Source organism: Macrobrachium nipponense, chromosome 31, assembly GCF_015104395.2.
Source record: "Macrobrachium nipponense isolate FS-2020 chromosome 31, ASM1510439v2, whole genome shotgun sequence".
Classification (NCBI taxonomy): Eukaryota; Metazoa; Arthropoda; class Malacostraca; order Decapoda; family Palaemonidae; genus Macrobrachium; species Macrobrachium nipponense.
The window spans coordinates 634,530-650,298 of NC_061093.1; the positions used below are offsets into that span (position 1 = coordinate 634,530).

General features: G+C 38.0%; 1 long non-coding RNA gene across 1 annotated transcript; it reads left to right on the top strand.

Moving 5' to 3' along the window:
* The first annotated feature begins 58 nt into the window (after window positions 1-58).
* Window positions 59-15,561, top strand: LOC135206603 (uncharacterized). The gene is made up of 3 exons (XR_010312797.1): window positions 59-4,560; window positions 14,736-14,846; window positions 15,163-15,561. It is a non-coding gene; the product is annotated as an uncharacterized LOC135206603 (long non-coding RNA).
* The last annotated feature ends 208 nt before the right edge of the window (window positions 15,562-15,769 follow it).

A 15,769-nucleotide genomic window follows, 5' to 3' on the forward strand; every position in this document is an offset into this window, starting at 1 on the left:
ATCTCAGACTTATCATTAACATTACTACCTCTGAATTCTTCCAAACCCTTTCAGTCCATTATATAATGATGCAAAGTATGTGATTTGACATTACTACATAATTTGCAAGACATTCCTTCATAACGTTCATCATACTCCCAAATATATTTATATCCAAAACGTAACCTCATCATGAAAGAGTCATATCGAGGTGAATCTCTGCCATAAGTAAAATGAGTATTATTCATGATAACATCGTCATGTTTCATGCTCCTATTGCCATTATTATTATTCATGATCATACGAGCACCGTCAAACTCCCACTGCCTCCTCTCTCTTCTTATTTCAGATTTTATTCTAGCAATGCTTAATATACAATTATTTTCTATGATTTCCTCGTCACATCCATTCTTAGCTAAACGTTTGGTCAACAACTTCATGAAAGTAAATACTGCAATGAGACGGAATCCACATGAAACTTACCTCACACTCAAATGAGTTTATTTTGTGTATATATTTTCTACAGCTTCAAAGTAAATCATCAGTAGTTATTTTACTGTTTAGGGCAAATAAAGCACGTTGACTGTCAACAAAACCGTGTACACTTTTCTTCTTTTCTAGTGCATATTCAAGTCCAGCAAAAATAGCATAAAGTTCTGCTGTCATGCATGGACTCCTATAAGCAATCCTTTTGGACAATATTTTCTCAACACTTATGCCATATTCAAAACGTCCTCTTATAACTACACCAGAACCTGCTCTATTTTCATTAACAGATCCTTCACTGTAAAAGTGTATGACATTGGCCTTCGGATATCTAGATAGTTTTTCAATAAATAGCTGTTGTCATTCTTGAGGATGACAATCTTTTTTCCTAACGTCTAATTTATCTATTTGTACAGATAATGTTTTCTTAAGTCATGGCTCCATATCAATATTTCGTGGTAAAGGTACACAAAAACCTATTACATTGTACTGAAACAACATTTGACAAGCTCTTCTTGGTATAAGTATTCATCTTAAAGTTTCTAGCAAAACCAGATCTGAATTGATCTACAGCAGACTTTAGACTATTGTCACCACTTCTAATGATTCTCTAGGTAGAGATCACTGTTAATTCTTGAATTCTATGCATAACGCTCTGAATATTCAGCTCCATTCTCATGATTTCTATTCATGTTGTCCTCGCGCAACCAAGTGAAATCCTCATTCCTTCATTTTGCACAACCTCTAATGGCCTAAAATCCTTCTCTGAATAAGACGACAATAAAACTCCTTACGGTGTTTAGATGTACTGACCTTAGTACAGGCGCACCAACACCATTTCCTCTATTAGATAACACTGTCAGAGGTTTTAGCCTAGACACGCATATATTCTTGACATAAGCAATTTGATCCTTAACATCACTAAAACTTATATGCATTCCGAGATATTTATAACTAGTTACCTTTTCCAATCTTATTCCATTCAACGAGAATTCTTTTCCATTAATAGTTCTTGATTGTTATTTGGTTTTATCTTCATTAATAACCAACCCTAAACGAACACACAAACACTGAAGTTCGTCAGAAACCTTGGTCAAACAGCTTTCACCTGCGCATTGAATTAGGATATCGTCAGCATAGACGAGAACCTGAGAATTTCCAAAAATAATTAGAGGAAGCTACATTGTCCTAAAGAATATTAAAAAGCATAGGGCTCAATACTCCACCTTGCAGCGTACCAAGTTCAAACTCTTTTTGCTCAGATTCCTCTCCCTGAAACCATACACTTGCCTTTCTATGACTTAAATAATCTGCATCCAGATTAATAGCTTCCCTTCCACAGCTTTATGCACCAAGCTCTCTAAAATCACATCTTTATTTACCTTATCAAAGGCCCTTTTAATCGACATCTAACATTATTATTCACAAGATACTTTATCACACAATCTGTTGTGCTTCTACCCTTCACAAATCCATATAGGTTATTGGACAGAAGACCATCTATTTTATACATCAATCTGTTTAAGATCATTCGTTCCATCATCTCTGATAAGCAAGAAGTTAAAGATATGGGCACAGGAATGATCAACGCCACTTTCCACTCCACTGGCAATCTCCCATTTCTATACGATAGATTAATCAAATCTAGTTTAGGACTATCATCCATGCTTATGAAACAGTTGAGAACTTCGTATGTTAGGCCACTCTACCCGGCGCAGTGGATTTCCTCCTTTTTACAGCATTCTGAATTTCATCCTGAGTAAATATAACGCAAGTATCATCCTTCAAAGCACTTTGCAAGCGAATCAACTCCCGTCTCCTAGACTTTAAGTTTCGCAAACAACTCTGGACATTATTCGGAAGACATGAAAGACTAGAGGCATACGACCACTTGTTAATAAGATCATTAGCTTTATCTTTAGGATTTGGATGAATATTAAGTCTTTTTTTTAACTCCCCTAACTTTATTCACACCATTCCAGACCTGGCTCAAGCTTTTTGAACTACTAATTTTCCTCAAAAAAATTGTCCCAGTATTGACTTCTGGCCTTTTCATTTATATCTGTTGTACACTTAGCAACTTCAATCAAAGTTTCTTTGTTTCTTTCATTAGTAGGGTCCTTACTCCAGTTACTGTGGCATTTTCTTAACATCTTGTTCCACCCCTTAACCACTTTATCATTATAATACCTTTTAGATTTTGCATTAAAACTATTTAAATTTCTCGGCTTAGGTCTACCCAAGATAGAATCCACCACTTTTAGTAGATCCTCGTAAAATACATTTTCATCTGTTACATCAAGTGTTTTATACTCCTTAAACTAAGTTCCAATTTGAGTAACAAAATAACTACGCTGACCATCTTTAAGTGAATATCTTTTCTTATTATTGACAAAACTCATTTTGTTAATATGCATCTTAACTTCAATATCGAAATGATCACTCAAAAGTGTGCTTACAACATCCACACTTGCTTGTAGATCCAGCATGTTGAAAATAATTGCAAAATCTAGCCTACCGCCCTTAATATGAGTAGGGTCACCTCCTACAGAGCTATGACATTTATATCGTTAGAATAAATATACGCATGCAGATCAGTTACCCTATTTTTTATACTGTTAATGTTCCAAGATAAAACCTTAACATTTTTACTCTTCATTACTCAGGCATTTATCCTTCAACAGACTGCAACAACTTCAATTTAAATCATCCAAATGATTATTAACATAAGCTAGAACCAAATCTGCCATATTCAGAAATTCATTTAACAACCCATTTTTATCCTTACCACCTCACAGGGATGTGTCTTTCGGTACAGTATTTGCATTGCTATCGCCGGAGACATTCTCATCTTCTGCCTTACTTTTCCAAGTAACAAATGATGTTTGTAAATCCTCCATTTGCTTCTTAAGTTCGTTCAACTCTCGTTTCATCAGGTCAAATTCCGAACAATCTCGCTGAGTTTCAACTTTTTGTTCACTTTCATTAATTCCATTTCTTGACCGCTGAGCCACCTGCTTACGCCTTTCTTCCCAGACACTGATTGGAGTCGATAGCTCATCAACAGCTGGACAATAATTGTTCTGCCCGACATTTGGACTATCACGGTTGTCTACTGCCTTTGTTTGTGGTTTCTCTTCACACAGATGATGATTAGCATTATGTTTTCCGCCACAGTTACAGTACTTTGGCTCAACATTTTCATTTCCATTGATCTTGGCAATTAATGCATTCTTTCGAATCATGATTCTTCCCACAGTACCTGCATCGGAAATGACCAGGACACTTATACTGCCTATGACCCCATTTACTGCCCTTATAGCATATCACTGGCGTCCCATTACAAACACTCTCATGTCCATAGCCAATTCCAGAAAAGAAAGACTTCTTTGTCTGGTAGTAATCCCTTAACCAAGGCAATCAGCTGAGGTCTCTTATAAATAGTTCCTTTTACCTTCACCTGACGGCGCTTTACCCACACCAAAATTTTCCTCAAATGAGAAGTCATCTGGATCTAAATACATGGGGACATCAGATACAATTATTACCTTGGTACTTTAAATCCTGTCATCTCATTCCACCATTTTAATCTCGTTCAAGTCTGTAGTTGTTACAAACTTTACTGCCTCATCATTCTTTACTGTGACATACGGTTTGTTCTTACCTTCCTTGAACAAGGCTTCCATCTCCCTGTGTTGCTTACACCACTTAACTGTCCATTGGATCTTCTCATCATAATCCATTTCCACATCATTAGGAAAGTACACCCTCTTCCTTTCATATTGCGTGTCATGATCTTGTCTGAAATTGTCTCTACTATCTCTGGTGCACTCGTACATGTAGCTTATCCGCTTTTTATCAGTAGGTAAAACCGAAGCATTAATCACACCATTGTCATTGTTAAAACCACTTTTTTTTTTTTCAGTCTCCCCACTTCCTGGAATGGCTGTCCATCCAAATAACTGTCAAAGGTCAAAACAAGATCATCTTCAATTAAACAACCATCAGACCTTACCATATCTTTTTGATGAGCAGCACCTTCTATCCCCAAATTCGAGGAAGGGGGACCGGTACCATACATGGTGCATAAAGCAGGTAACAGTTTTACCGATAATCAAGTCTCCACAACAATCGGTAGAGACTAAGAAAACACGTCTTGTCCCTTTCATGGTCTGGTGAAGACCCACTGCTCCCCTGATTTGTGTCGGCATGCAGGCTGGAAAACCGTCATGCATGGAACGCTGCGATTAGGTGAAGATTCCCCATTCCTCTTTCGTGAGAGAAATAATGAAATTTCATTTCATCCCAACTATTTCAGCTTTATAATTTGGTCTGCCATTGCCTGGAATACTACTGCCCTCATGTCTGGAAAAGTTGCTCTACATAAAGGCCTGTTTCCTCTTGACACTTGAATTCTCATCAGGCAGCTTGATTAATGATCACTTGCTTATTGACATTCGTACTCAATCTCTTGTCAATGCAAGGAGCCAGTCTCTCTCTCTCTCTCTCTATCAGGAATTCGCACATTTCTCCATATCATTTTCTGCTGAAGTTGCTTCATCGAATAGTTGAGGACGCGGGGTGGGGGGGAGGAAGAGAGAGAGAGAGAGAGAGAGAGAGAGTCAGTCATTCAATACTTTTACATATACAATCAGTCACCGAAGAAGATCTTGAGTTTTTATTCTTAAAAACAGTTTAGTTTTGTTTTATAGTTAATTCAATGGACACAGGTCAGGGCTTCATATTCATAGTGCACAGTCGGATATCATGTCAATACGGTGTTCATAAGTACTGTGGATCATTGAGAAACAGTCACAGGTGCGCGTCGACTGGGCAGTGCACTTAATGATTACGTATGTTTTGACAGTAATTTGTTGCTATGGTGGTGTTCACAATTTCCATACAGGAAAATACTTTCGCTCTCTCTCTCTCCCCCCCCCCCCCCCCCTCTATCTCTCTCTCTGTCTCTCTCTCTCTCTCTATCACTTAAAACACAGTTATATCAAGATATTTAAGACCTTACCATACAGAATATAATCTTGTTGGAATACAAATAACGAAAGTAACGAGGGTGAATGAATATGAAAAAAAAACTTCCCAGACTTTTATTGAACTAGCGTATTGTTCTTTTATTTACCAAAAAGTACTGAAGAATTTTTTTCATTTTCTTTACACCTTTTTTAAAGAAATTCTGACTTCCTTTCAACTTTTAATATCTTCATCCTAAAATGTATTTTGCACCTAATAAAGAACTTCATTACTTCCTCTGGAGCATCAATGTTTAATTCCCTGAAAATATTAGCTAATTTCGTAATCCCATCAACGCCTGGTTGATGGGATTGAAAAGATTTAAAGAGTTATTCCATTTCCTTTCAATTACTGACAAATTGAGGACTGGGCCTAAACAGCACTTTCCTCCTCATTTTGGAGATCCAGTCGTTGTTTAGGCCTTCAATATCTGGGAATCCTAAGGAAGGATATTTATTTCTGTACTTATGAGCTACATAACCTCCCAGATAATTTAAGGCTTCAATTTCTATACCATATTGAGACTCTACTCCAAGATCTACAAAATCCTCTTCCTCCAGCTCATTAAGTAGACCTTCCTGAGGAATTCTCATCAAGAGATGAGCAGAGATACGTAATTCAGAGTCTAAGTCAACACGACTGGAGTCACTTTCTTCAGAGGTTTTGGAAACCCAAGACTTACCTGGTTCCATAACACTAGTATTGCTCATACATGGCATGTTATCATCATTGGGAGCGACATTATGACCGTGATTGCTTAAAATGTTGTTCTTACCTAACAAGAAATTCCTCAGTCTACACTTGAACTCAGTCTATACTCTGACCCCACGATATCCTTTAGTGGGGTTCTTAAGAAATAAAAGGTCTAGGCCTAATTATTGTCTGCACAGGAAGACGTACTCAGAAGTACGTCATTACGCATAGGTCTAATCAATTGTTCGATTAACTTTACATTCATAAAGTGAAAGTATCAAAGAAAAAAAATTGGATAGCCTTAATCAGATAATTTCTTCATTCATTGCATAGGCTAGACCTAATCTAATTTAGTACCTCATTTCAAGAATTTAGTCCAGGCTACTTATCAACCAAAGATATATCACTAAAAATTGCACTAATGAGATTGTAAACAAATTGTTAAACCATACCTGACTTTACGTCCTTAACAGGTAAATTTAAAGAGAGAACTGCGGTTTTCTTTAATCTGTGATAACTTCTCTGGTAAAGTTGTGGTAGCAGTTCATATTGAAGATTTCTTTCGTAATCTTCTGTCCGGAAATGGACAGAACAAATCCTGGCATCCTTAACATTAATGTTATCACTTCTTTTACATGCATTAATCCATACTTTGGACTCCTCGGGGTCTTTAGGCAACCTTTGAAAACAAATCCCATACTGTCTGGAACTATTAGTGCACCCAAATATGGAATACACACCCATAATCGTGAACTGCAACAATGCAACTGACGGAGTGACAAGTGCATCGCCCAGTCGATGTGGTCCAGTGACGTCACTGAGAGAGGGAAATCAGCGATCGGATCCCTTGGTGAACACACCTTATGTTATTCCATCTTGAGTAGTACAATGAAGAATGTGAACTGGCCATGCTAATTAGACTAGTCTACCCAAAAGAGGATGAGTAGGTAGTACTAACACGCAGTATAAAAGGTACTTAAATACCATTTTGCGTGTTTTTTTTTCTTTATAAATTATATATTCACTTTGAATTCTTGTGATGAAGATAGTACTATGTTTTTGCGTATTGATTAAGATTTGTTTTTTTCTTTTGCTGTATATTTCTTGATAAAAACCCTTATGATTGACCATAATTAAGGTTATTTTGACCGTAATAATGTCTCGCGTTTTTATAGGCGTTCCAATTATTCGCAGCAGTGATCATGGCGCTTAATTGTTTCCAGTGCCAGTGTTTGAGACTAAAGTGACTCCCACTAAATTACAATAAACTGATAATAAAGACTATTGGTCTCAAGGGATGCAGTGGATTTGAGGATTTGAAATTTACGTCATTCTATACTGATGCCTCATCAGTCTTCCCCCCCCCCCCCCCCCCCACCCCCCCCCCCCCCCCCCCCCCCCCCCCACCTCCATGACACACAACACCTGCCCTACACTACACTTAATTAAGGCGCTGTCACACTAACGAAATTTCCGTTGACTTTTGAATTTGACGTCGACTTTTGATGTTTTGACGACGACTTTTTATGTCGTCGTCACTAATTTTGAAAACGGTACCAATCGAATTCAACCCATCGCTACCGTCGACTTCCTGGTTTGTTTATATCTCGGAGAGCGCGCATTTCAAGTCATCAGATGTAGGATGGAGTTCCTGGTACAGTGAACAAGATTGCCAGAACAGTTTTTGGTCGAAATTATGGGGGAGAGACGATGCTTATGGGACCATAAGCATGATAGTTTTATGAAAAAGGGTCTTAAATGAAAAAATTACCAAGAGATCACCATGCGACTCAGGGAAAACTTTCCTGAACTTGCTGATCTTCATACAGATAAGCATGCTATATCGTGAATATCAGATTGTTATATAGCCTAGGTTTGCTCTCATTGTTTTTTTTTTTTTTTTTTTTTTTTTTTTTGCATTAGGAAATAATATAAACAAAAATCTTTAAATTTTTTGCAGTGTTTCTCTAACTTAATTTATAATACAGTTTGACTGTGGTTGTGTAAACAAGCTTTACTAATAGCCTATCTAGGCTAGCCCTAGCTTATTTTTTTAAATAACAATTTTCACGTCTTTTTAGCCAGGACCGAACCCAAAGACTTTTTTTTTTTTTTAATTCTATGCAGCATCATTAATCACATGCAAGCACGACACACTGGTTGCTTTGTGTTATAAAGCATTGTTGTTTTATCATTCCGGGAAGTCACAGCTCAGATGGTTCGTTTACGTTATGACGACGACAACCACGGTATGAAGTCTTAAGTACGTGTGTGACAACCAGAGTACGGAATGACGCCGACTTCTTTGGAAAGTAGACGACAAACTCAGAAAGAGTCGACGGAAATTTCGCTAGTGTGACAGCGCCTTTACACACACACACACACAGCTTGATTTCTTACTTAGGAGAAAACCACCACCGCCACACATCATCACCGCTCTCATGTTCACACGTCTCCCCGCCCCACCCCCTGTCCCCTACCCTCGACACTCCCAGTGGTCGATTTAAGGCGCTGTCACACTAGCGAAATTTCCGTTGACTTTTGAATTTGACGTCGACTTTTCATGTTTTGACGACGACTTTCTGGTGTCGTCGTCACGAATTTTGAAAACGGTACCGATCGAATTCAACCCATCGCTACCGTCGACTTTATGGTTTGTTTATATCTCGGAGAGCGCGCATTTCAAGCCATCAGATGCAAAAGATGGAGTTCTTGGTACAGTGGACAAGATTGCCAGAACAGTTTTTGCTCGAAGATATGGGGGAGAGACGATGCTTATGGGACCATAAGCATGATAGTTTTATGAAAAAGGGTCTTAAATTAAAAAATTACCAAGAGATCACCATGCGACTCAGGGAAAACTTTCCTGAACTTGCTGATCTTTATACAGATTGTTATATAACCTAGGTCTGCTCTGGTTTTTTTTTTTTTTTTTTTTTTTTTTTTTTTTTTTTGCATTAGCAAATAATATAAACAAAAATCTTTAAAATATTTCCAGTGCTTCTCTAGCTAAATTTATAATAGTCTGACTGGTTGTGTAAACAAGGTTACGCATAGCCTATCTAGGCTAGCCCAGCTTGTTTTTTTAAATAAAACTTTTCACGTCTTTATAACCAGGACCGAACCCAAAGACTTTTTTTTTTTTTAATTCTATGCAGCATCATTAAACACATGCAAGCACGACCCACTAGTTGCTTTGTGTTATAAAGCATAGTTGTTTTATCATTCCGGGAAGTCACAGCTCAGATGGTTTGTTTACGTTTTGACGATGACAACCACGGTATGAAGAAGAACGTGTGTGACAACCAGAGCACGGAATGACGTCGACTTCTTTGGAAAGTCGACGACAAACTCAGAAAAAGTCGATGGAAATTTCGCTAGTGTGACAGCGCCTTAACACTCCTTCTCTTTGAAATTATTTATTAGTTAATAAATTATTCGTCTGATTCTTCACTAATCAGTGAATTATTCACCATTCTATTGGCACTTCCGTTAGATATATAGGTCTAGGGTTTGCAAAGTCAGCAGCAGCGCTCCACCTCCTGATGACCCCCCCCCCCCCCCCCCCACCACCACGTAGTTGGGGCATCACTTTTCAGTAAGCCTTGTTAGTAACGCTTCTTAAGATGATGATCAAGCAGTTAAACATCGAAATTTGCTTTAATTATGTACACCGTTTTCTGTTGATCGCTCACAGTAGGGTCTATAAGAGTGGTGGTGGTGGGGTATGACAGGGCATCTCATCAGCTATAACAATTTTATACAAAAATATGAAGAATAAACCCACGAAATCGATGACTCAAGCTTTCAAAAGGGCGAATCACCAACAAAGATGTCGGCCAAAGGACAAACAAAAAATTCCCGCAAAATCGGCAGTCAAATTTTTGGGATTGCCATCAGTTGGGATTAGTAGTTGTAGCGCGGTCCCCCCTCTCTGTCACGGCCCTTCTCTCGAAAATAGGAGTAGTAATGATGGGACAGGCTCTAGAACGGCTCTTTCAGATCCCAATTCCAAAAACTGTAACTGGTGTCTTTTGGGTATTTAAGGTTTGCCTCTTTGCCGCCATCTTTGTTGATGATAATATGCCTCTGTTACTCTTTGTAGCGTCCATTTTTGCCTACAACGAGAGAGAGAGAGAGAGAGAGAGAGAGAGAGAGAGAGCGAGTTACTAAAAGAGGAGAGAGATAGGGACTCACTAAGAGACAGTGAGAGAGAGAGAAAATACGAACAGCGATTATGATACAGAGAGAAAGAGATTACGAGACAGAGAGATGGTACAGAAAGAGAGAGAGAGAGAGAGCGAATTACTAGAAGAGAGAGAGAGAGAGAGAGCGAGTCACTAGAGATAGAGAGAGAGTCACTAAGAGGGAGAGAGAGAGAGAGAGAGTCATTAAGAGAAAGTGAGAGATACTACGAGACAGAGAGACTGATACAGAAAGAGATTACGAGACCGAGAGACTGGTACAGGGAGAGAGAGAGAGAGAGCGAATTACTAGAAGAGAGAGAGAGAGAGTCATTAAAAGAGTGAGAGAGGGACTACGAGACGGAGAGACTGATACAGAAAGAGAGAAAGAGATTACGAGACAGAGAGTCTGGTACAGAGAGAGAGGGTGGAGGCGACGATTGGCAAATACAACCGATACACGGGTTGGGGGGAGGGAGGAATCATAACGTCACCACGTGAATTTTGTGTCAAAACCGATTGATAGATCTGATGCCCTTCAAAGTTTAAAGTGTTTATTGAAGAAAGATACAAGGAGAGAGAGAGAGAGAGAGAGCTTGGTGATGGTAACTGCTGAGGGCTTAGCAATGTCACCACTAGGCCTTGTGTCTGAACGCCTGTGGTATGTTTATTAAAAATCACAATAATATACTGAGTAATGATCATAATATATTATCATAAGTAATCATTATAGTGATTAATAATTATGGCGATAAGAGATGAGGGAAAGTCGTGAATTTGAGAGAGAGAGAGACAGCTAGAGAGAGAGGGAGGGAGACTTTATGCCTGCTTGCCACAACCATTTCCTCCTCCTCCCCAACCAATTTCCTGCTCCTCCTCCTAAGATACAACTTGGGTTAATTAGGAACATGCAAGTACTGTCATCGTTGCCTTCAGTTAATTACAGCATATGATACCTTATGACAGTTTTTTTTAAAGCTAATTGTTCGATACAGTAAGGAAATACAGGAATGACTCGCAATGCACCGCTCTCTCTCTCTTGGCGCCCTTTGGAGATCTGTCTAACTTTGGGAGATGAAATTCAGATTCCAATTATTCCTCCATTCTCCTACGTGAAAGCAATTAAACATTTTGCTGCAGTCAATACCTGAAGGCTTTCCAGTGTGAGATACAGTTGACATTTATGATCATATATTCAGGCAGTAGACCGTTATAGGCCTAGTAGTGTCAGTTGTGTTACTGCTGTAGTAACGGAATTTTTTAAATGGCTCAGAACATCCTTTTTTATTTTATTTTTTTATTCTAGCTTTTATGTTCCATTCCTTTCCTTCTACATCTCATTGTCAATGTTTCCTTGTAAGGTTTCATTTCGTCTTTCCAGGTTTAAACCTTAAGCATTTCATTGGTGGCTTCTTCCTGTCCTGAGAGAGAGAGAGAGAGAGAGAGAGAGCTAACTGCGCGCGTGATTCCATATCTTTTTATTTTTTTTTTTTTTTGTAGCCCAGTAACGAAACGTAAAAAAAAGAAAAAAAAAATCATTTTAGAAGTTTGTGAAAGGAAGAAGTTTGTGTCTCGTGAGACGAGATGTTGGTTTAGCGAGATAATTACTGGGGTGGTTTTAATTAACCAAATGTTGGTTATTATATCAATAAACTTGGAGAATAAACGTGGTTGGTTCATTTATATATCATCATGGGTCAATTATTGACATTATTTTAGGCAATGTAGTAAGAAGGAAATAAAAAAAAAAATCATTATTCCATTATTCCCATCCACCAGAAACCTCTTCCGCAAGTCCCTCGTGGAACCATTTTTTTTTTCTTTTAGGTGACAATAATGCAAAGAAAATAGCCAGCTAAGTATAGTAGCTGCCTGTCTACCAGGCAGCTATATACAGGCAGCAGCTAATATTGTGAAAAAGCTTCCAGCTAAGGTATGCCTTTCCTCCATCCATGATTCGGCAATGAAGCTATGAAAGTCGTACTAGGCCTATATCTGGCTCCTGAGCTATGTATAATATAATCTTTTTTGGACTTAGCCCTGTCGCCCACATTTCTCGCCCAGTTCTTTCTTCGTGGGCGTCATATACTACCTGACATTTCTTCTCATATATGAGAGAGAGAGAGAGAGAGAGTCCAGCACTAGTGCTAACAAAATCTTGCCTTCACAGAGGCCTTTTATGCTTCCTCAACGCGAATATATAATTATATATTATTATTATTATATCTCACCACCACTATACAGACGTTATGTGCAGTACCATTTTCAAGCTCATTTTTGGATATTTATCCTTTTGTTCTTTTGCTCTTTTGTGTATTGCCGGTGATTTGTCGTTGTCTAGTCGCTTATATATATATATATATATATATATATATATATATATATATATATATATATATATATATATATAATATATATATATCACATACATACATAATCATTGCATCCATCGTATCTAAACCATAGGTGCAGGTTCGAATTCTTGTAGGACTAGACGTCATGTATAATTCCCCTTGGGAATGAATAATTCCCGAGGTTGTTATTTGGCCTTATATAGCTACCTTTTTCTCAAGTGTAGAATTATGCCAAACCAGTTATATAGCCTATATATATATATATATATATATAGATATATAATATATATATATATCTATATAATATAATATATATATACTATATATATACACACACATATATAATAACATTATATATCAATATATATATATATATATATATAATATATATATATATATATATATATATATATATATATATATTGCATATTTCTTGTAAAATAAATTGGAATCTGTCTATTTGTAGATTTTATTGTTCTATTTAATTTGAAAGTAATGACTACTTGAAACTCACAAGTCGTTATACTTACAGAAGGGTTCGTATTCAACAAGGGGAAAGATGAGACTAAAAGAGGTTGAGAGAAACAGTTAGAAGAATACAGGAGAAAACAGATGTTAGAAGAGATTGAGAGAAAGAAGAATCAACTTAAAACCTAAGAGAAATTATTCACATTCTCTGAGAATCAGGGTAGACTGGAGTACTTCTAAAACGGAAACCTGTGTATATGGATCTTTTACTCTGCTTGTTCATGAAAAAAATGTTATTATACAATTTACAAACTGTATTTTTCAAATTTCCACTGGAAAAAAAAGCCAAGTATTTCAGGCCTGTGGAAACTAACAAAGATTTGTGATAATGGAGGGAGGAGATGTAGCTGACAGTTAGATAGTTATCAGTTCATCTTTGGTGAACATTATTCTTTTGATTTGCTGTTTGCATTTATGGCTCTGGGAATTTAACCCCCAACCCCCCGCCCCCAAAAGTAAAGTTAGCTGAGCTGAACGACATGGAGAAGGCTAGGAAAAGATCAAAGAGCCTTCTCAGATGTGTGTCCAAGCAATACTACCCATAGGGGGGTAGTGCCGTCAATGCACCTCGTGCGGTGTACTGTAGGCATTACTTGAGGTTCTTTGCAGCGTCTCTTCGGCCCCTTGCTACAACTACTTTCATTCCTTTTACTGTACCTCCGTTCATATCATCTTTCTTCCATCTTACTTTCCACCCTTCCTTAACAATTGATTCGTAGTGCAACTGCTTTGAGGTTTTCCTCCTGTTACACCTTTCAAACCTTTTCACTGCCACTTTGCGTTTCAGCGCTGACTGGCCTTAGTTGCCCCAGTGCTTGGCATGATGCAAAAAACCCATAAATCAGTCCAAGCAATAATAAGGCCTAAGGCCCAGTGTGGGGTCAGGCAGTTGAAGATCAGTGACAAATCTAAGTCTGGATCTGCTGATTACTACAGCAAGATTTTCACTGATGAATTGTACTCATTTCATAGAGGCATCCCTGAAAGAATATCAGCATCAATTTGAAGACCTCATAAACTAAAAATGTTTTTTTTAGAAAATTTTAAGAACTCATGGAGGAAATGAACTTTTACACTTTTTTTCCCACTCAGGGTAATATTGCCAGCAATTCATAACCTTTGACACAAATGAGGATAGCAGTGTCGTGGCTTACCACACTGCATTCATTTCTATGATGTTCATGGGTGCCCGCACACAGGGGCAAGAGGGGGCACTTGGCCCCTTGCTGAAATCCTGCAAAAGCTGTATATACATGTTTACGTTTTTACATCGCCTCGCCACACCAGAAATTGAATTTTTTTAGTTAGCTAAAAGTAGCAGCCATTTTAATCCCACTTTTACGAATTGGGGGATCGGCATTTCTGTTCTTCCCCAAGGTGGAGAGTATAAAGCCGTTAAAGACTAGAGACCTAGTGTAGGATAAGAAGGGCAGATCATAGGGGGACCCCGCGAATGCCCTAACTCGCTCTTAGTTGCTCCTAGGTCCTGTAGCAGTGAGACGTGTCCGCAGCAGACTCGTTTCAGCTCCCTTTGTTCCTCATCGCTGGGTGGAGCCCTCATCAGACCTCAAACTACATGCACAAGCCAACTAAGGTACGTCTCCAAGTTGCAAATTTCAACCAGCCCCTACCTCTCCAAGACGAATCTTGCTATTCTCATTTTCAAATTTCAATTTTCTCACTTCTCTAACGAACATTCTTTTGTCAACCGTCGTAAGAACGTGCCACCCCTGTGACTTGTCCAAGATCAACGAAGATCTTCGTTGAGCTATTCTATTTAAGAACTAGATTTCTACCATCCGTTCAGTATTGTGTGTATTCAAGGACAAATTCCCTCCATAGTGCATTAGTAATTAATATTGTGCGAGAAGTCTGTATTATGATGTGTATAATTTGGAATTCATTTCCAGATTTCCAACTGCCGACTCCGTCCACCCCTGTCTCCTTACCAGCGCTTAATTACCTTAGAAGATATCATCAATTGGAAACCAGCTTTGCAGATCGTGAATTCAGCCATTCTCTCATATTACTGGAAATAATAGAGTAAATTAAAAGTCTACACTGTGCCTTTTTCCACGTGGCCTATCTGCCGTTCAGTTGTCTCGGGCTGTTCAATGTTTTTCTCGTAAATAAACTAAATCTAGATCTAGCTGGCTGAAGTTTTCAATGGCGACCTTAAAGCATTTAACAGTTATATAAGGTAAGTCAGAAGAGCTCCATTTTTCCTCCTTATCCGTACTTGTGCGCGTTGTGCTGGACTTTTTCAGCAAGGCATAAAATTTTCAATGCCAAACCTCCCAGCCAAGACGCCACACACGTAACAATATAATATATATATATATATATGTATATATATATATATATATATATTATATATATATAGATATATATATATATATATATACTATATATATAAATATATATATACCCTCAGGATCGTACGCCCGAGTTTTGAAGGAGAAAATGAGCTATATCTAACCCTAGAATGGAGATGATAAGGTTACACAAGTCATTGCC